This window comes from Equus przewalskii, chromosome 14 (assembly GCF_037783145.1).
Source record: "Equus przewalskii isolate Varuska chromosome 14, EquPr2, whole genome shotgun sequence".
Lineage (NCBI taxonomy): Eukaryota > Metazoa > Chordata > Mammalia > Perissodactyla > Equidae > Equus > Equus przewalskii.
In genome coordinates, this window is record NC_091844.1 from 19,654,642 (window position 1) to 19,660,362 (window position 5,721).

At 46.5% G+C, this 5,721-nt stretch overlaps 1 pseudogene; it reads left to right on the forward strand.

The window, feature by feature from the left end:
• The first annotated feature begins 355 nt into the window (after positions 1–355).
• Positions 356–1,542, forward strand: LOC103566042 (alpha-N-acetylgalactosaminide alpha-2,6-sialyltransferase 2 pseudogene; annotated as a pseudogene).
• The last annotated feature ends 4,179 nt before the right edge of the window (positions 1,543–5,721 follow it).

Consider the following 5,721-nt stretch of genomic DNA (forward strand, 5'->3'; position numbering starts at 1 on the left):
TTATATTATTATAGATTAGGCATGTGCATCACTTTCCCAGTAAGTAGGCTATTCTGCCCCCTGAGTACATAAGTCTGGGGAAGGAGAGGAAAAGAAGAGGAAATTAACGTGGAACCTAGAGCGAGACATGGGGCCATGGCAGGAGAACGTAACCAACTCTTGACAGACACACTGGGCAAACATCAACGTCTCTGAGCTTCTGTTTTCTCCGCTGTCACGGGGAAAATTTTTCCTGCTGTACTCATCTTGTAGACCGACTAAGGTAAGCAAGGAAATGATTGTGACGGGGAGGTGCAAAAACAGGCAGGGGCGGGCGCCCAGGCGGCCGGCGCAGGGCCTCTGCCGAGCGCCTGCAGGATGAGCCACAGGTGCACGCAGGGGCTCTGGCGGTTGCTCCACCTCCTGCTCACGGCCGCCCGTATTGGGCTCCTCGTCTGCCGGTACTCCGCGGAGAGGGGGTCAGGCCCGGGGCCAGGGATGCAACGGGCCTGTAGCCACCCCCAGACCTGGGTCGTGAAGCGGTTCCCGCGCTTCCGGCAGATATTCTCTCTCCCCACCCCGGTGCTGCTGTGGGACGGCCTCTTCACTAAAGAGCTCTGGGACAGCCTGAGCCAGATCAGAGCTCCCTATGGCTGGCAACGTCTCCCTCACCAAGCCATCGCCTCAACCCTGCTCCTTCTAAATGGCTCGGAGAGCGCGCAGCGGTTCGCCGCCTCCGAGAAGAGAAGCCGCGTCGATCCTGCATTCGGTGCGCGGTGGTGGGCAACGGAGGAATGCTGAATGGCTCCCGCTAGGGTTGGCTCATCGACGCCCACGACTACGTCTTCAGAGTCAATGGTGCTGTGATCAAAGGCTTCGAGGCTGACGTGGTCACCAAGACCTCCTTCTACGGTTTCACTGTGAACACCATGAAGCACTCCATCGTCAACTACAGGAACCTGGGCTTCACCTCCGTGCCGCAACGACGAGGCTTGCGCTATGTCTTCATCCCTGCAAGCATCCGCGCCTACGTGATGCTGCGATCGGCCATTCTGGGTGTGCCTGTTCCCAAGGGAGTTGACAAGCCTCAGACCTATTTTGGACCAGAGCCCCCTGCAGGTAAATTCAAGCTATTACATCCAAACTTCATCCACCACCTGGTAGAGAGGGTTTTGAAGTCCAGCTTGATGAACACAGAGGCTAAATATATATACATGCCCAGTACTGGGGCCCTCCTCCTGCTGACAGCTTTACATACCTGTGACCAGGTTAGTGCCTATGGATTTATTACGAAAAACTACTGGAAATTTTCTGACCACTATTTTGAACAGGAAAAGAAGCCACTGAAATTTTATACAAACCATGATCTGAAACTTGAGGCCGCTCTGTGGAAGGACTTACACGAGGCTGGCATCATTCAGCTGTACCAGCACTGATTCCAGAATTCCCGAGCCCTTTGCTTCTCCTTGCAAAGCCATGGCTCTCTTCCTCTCAGTGGTCAAACCCTTTTTCTTTTCAGCCTGTAAGAGGGGCTCCAACTCCCCTCTACCCCTCCTCTTCTTCCCAACGGGATATAGAAGGTGGATTCACAACTCTCGTCAAATGTGAGACACCTCATCTTGTGTTTGACTCTTCCAAGAAAACTCCCCTGTGGGTCTTAGATAGACATCCCAAACTTAGCCAAGGAAAAGTAGACTGCTTTGCTGAATTTCTTCTAAAACGGAAGCTAACACTCTTAAGAAGATAAGAAGATGTACTCTCAGCTGGCAAGAGGCAGGCCTACCTCAGAGCTGAGCATCTTGAAGCCAGCATCTGGTACTGTGCTACTTTAGGAATGTCAGTGGAGCCATTCAAGACCTATTGCTTAAGCAAGATAAGGCAGCAGTGCTGGCACATGCAGGATGCCTAGCCCCAAACCCCCCACTGTCTATGTCAAGATTTCACAGAACACTCCAAAGCATTTCTTCAGCAACTCAAGGCTAAGTCTTGAGAACCTTTCTGTAAAGATGTTAATTCTCTGAGAACATGGTCAGCTTGCTTCTGCCCTGTGGGGAGAGTAGTATTCTTTTCTGATAAAGTGGGAGTGCAAAAAGATGCAGAAGAGACAAGCCAATTTGAGAGTAAATCCATGGATGACAAATGACCATTTGTCTTTTTTTTTTTTTTTTTGCCTTGTAGAAGTAGAGAAAGCATATAATGCAGGCTGAAGTGTGGAGATCACTCTTACAATTCAAGAACCACATGAGGTTTCTGGGTGTTTCATGGTCGTGCCAGTTACACGAAAGGCTGCCTGCCACTGAAAGAAATTCTGGTACAGATTTATTACCATCTTGTTACAAAAAAAGATGGCATTAATGGGTAATGAACCCTCAGTCAAATTATGATTTCAATTAATTTGAACTGAGGTACCCGGTAATCAGTTTAATAATTTTAAACAGAATAGAGCTGTACCTTCTGGGCTTTTATTGGGACTTGGTTGCTTCCCAGACCAGTTTAAGGATGTCATCCAACAGATTAACCCATTTAAGCATTGCTGGTAATTTACAGTCTTGGTAACTAGTAGCTTTGGACGGTTTCATCTGCTACATCAGGTGGTTCCCTGACAAGAGACTTTCCAAGAGGCATTTCGCTTGGACAGTTCACTGAGGACCAGCATCTGGCTCTCAGTTCTGTGGTTTTGGAAGATAGATTTTTATCAGCACGCTTAACATTAAGGATGAATGAACTCAATAACTAGCATCAAGAAACTAATGTAAATTAAGCTGCTACTATAATAAGTTTACAGAGAAACCTGATAAACAAGCAAAAAATGCTTGTGACAGTGTTGTAAAGGATGTTATACACAAGGGAGGCATTACAACAGCCTTTGAATGGAAACAGAGTATCTAGATTAGAGCCAGCCCAACAGTAGAAGCTCAATTCTTGGAAAGAAGACAGTTGTAGATCTAACCCCTTGATTTGTTTTCCTGATCTTGAAAAGCCAGCTGACTTTTCTGTCCCGTTGTTACATAATGTGCAGATGTGGACTGTGGGTGAAGCCCCAAAGGTGAAGCTGTCTGTAAGCAAAAACAGCTAAGGTAATTACCCACAGGAGATTGCTTTGTTCAAAGAAGTTGGAGGGGCTGGCCCTGTGGCCCACTGGTCAAGTTCAAGGGCTCCTCCTCGTTGGCCCTGGGGTTCACTGGTTTGGATCCTGGGTGCGGACCTATGCACTGCTTGTCAAGCCATCCTGTGGCACTGTAGAAGAACTAGAATGACCTACAACTAGGATATACAACTGTGTACTGGGGCTTTGGGGAGGGGGGAAAAAGGGGGGAGGATTGGCAACAGATATTACCTCAGGGCCAATCTTCCAAAAAAAAAAGAAAAGAAATGCATCTTCACATTAAAAAAAGAAAAAGTTCAAGTTTGCTGAAACTCTAGCTGGTGAGATTGTTTGTATGCTTTTCAAGTTGGCAGTTGGACTTCTGAGATGGAAAAAACGCTCTGATTTTATGTAAGGAAGGCTAGGGTGGGATAAGATTTTCTTCCTGCTTCCCCTGGGTTGACGCTAAGTCAAGACAAGGAGCAGCAGAATTGAATTGCTTCTTTAGAGCAGACTGGGCAACCCCACGTGCTAAACCTAGGTGTATTGTTCAAATGCAGTGAATTTGTTTTTGCACACTCTTTTACTGAGAGGTGATACATGGAATGCTAATAATACCACTGTTGATCTCAGACAGACCTTCCCACCCCCCACTCTACATATCATTATGTTACCTACCAACACGCTTAGCATGGACTTTTCTTATCTCTGTGAGTGGTGGATCCAACATTATCCCATGTGTTAGATATGAACTAACCCCACCACACATTCATGGCCTGTTGGCTCCATGTGTTGCCTAAAGATCTCTAGGGCACATGCTGAGGTTTTTTTTCTCCATTTTGAGTGACACTCACCTATCTCTATGCTCCCTTCCCTGTGGTCTTGTTTTCTGTCATCATTTTATGTTCCAGTGAACACTTTTCACTAAGGATATACACGTGGTCACGTTGGAAGTTTCACAATGACCAGAGACACGATATGATTCCGAGTATACGCTGCTCAGAATGTGTTTCCATGGGGCTTGTTTTTTGACCTTATAGTACAGATTCATTTAGCAATCACATTTCCGGGAGAACATTCCTGCCCCATTGCTGCATTACAGTAAAGTTACTGGCAGAATATTAAGGTCGTGAACATGGATTTGGAACCTGGGTTTGAAATGGCGCCTTAGAGTATTAATAACTGTGGCCTTGAACAAGTTATTTAATTCCTCAAAGTGGGTTCTGTGGAGCAGCGTTTAGAGCCTCGCTTTCACGACCGCAGCACCAGTTCCCCTAGTTGATGAGAATGTGGGTAGCTGGCAGCTTTCGGTGCTTCTCTGAAAATTGCTCTCAGCTGAAGGGAGCTGCCTCACCCAAGATGAGATTTCCTCTCTGGGGGCAGCCTGTCTGCAATGATCGTTTGTTGTGGAAGTACAAAGCCATTCCCCCTTGCCTTGATTTGGGAAAATCTGAAACACCAGATAAGTTCTAGAGGTTTCTGTGGGATCATCTGAGGTCTGTGTTGAGACCAATCACAGTTCAACTTCTCCCTCTGCCCACTCCAGAGATGGTTCTCCCCAGTAAAATTACTGAAGGTAAGTATCTGTTTCAGAGTCTCTTTTCCTAGAACATACTTGAAACCCTTTTTTGAGTATCTTTTTCTTTATAACAATATTGACCACTTCACAGTTTCCAGATAAAACGTGATAATTCAGAAACAGCGTGTCACGCACTTCCTGTCACAGAGCAAATAAGTAAAGAAAGAAAGACAGACATGCTGTTATTGTTTCTGTAGCAAACTGGAGGAAGGCTTTCTTCCCTAGGTTTTCTTCCTGTCATCACCTTCTCTCTTTCCTTCCTTTCGCCACTAAGCTTCTCAAATACCTATTTTGTGTTTGCTATAGTCTTCCTTTCCCAACACTTTTCTTCTTAGCCCTCTGTAATCTTTTCTTAAATTAAAAAAAAAAAATTATTTATTTTTTTTTTGAGGAAGATTAGCCCTGAGCTAAGATCTGCTGCCAATCCTCCTCTTTTTGCTGAGGAAGACTGGCCCTGAGCTAACATCCATGCCCATCTTCCTCTACTTTATATGTGGGACGCCTACCACAACATGGCTTGCCAAGCGATGAGTAGGTCCGCACCCGGGATCTGAACCAGTGAACCCTGGGCCACCGAAGTGGAACGTGCAAACTAAACTGCTGCATCACCAGGCTGGCTCCCCTCTGTAATCTGTTTTGTTCTTTAAATTTCCCTGTTAACACCCTAGTTTTTTCACGTGGGATAAGGCCTAAAATTAAGGCCCAATATTACGTGTTTCTTGCCATCTGGGGCAATGCAGGAGTACCTTAAATGGCCCAATCACAAGTTCACATCTCCACTCTGCTCCTGGGAACAAGATTTCCCAGCTAAGCAACCTTCCTTATGGGGACCAGGGAGTTGGTTCCTGCTTCAGTTTCCTGTCAGCCTGCGGAATTATTCAGACAAGCCAACCACATCCTCCCATGAGAACCAGGAGTCACTCAGCCCTCTTGGTACTATGAAGCCTGACTCCCACTGCACTTGGTTGTTTGCTGTGTTCCCAATGGCACCCTCATGTGGTCCTGCATCGTGTATGCTGTCCTTCTCTCCCAGCTGCTAGAATATGTGACTATAAATTGCAGTCCATCTCATCTGCCC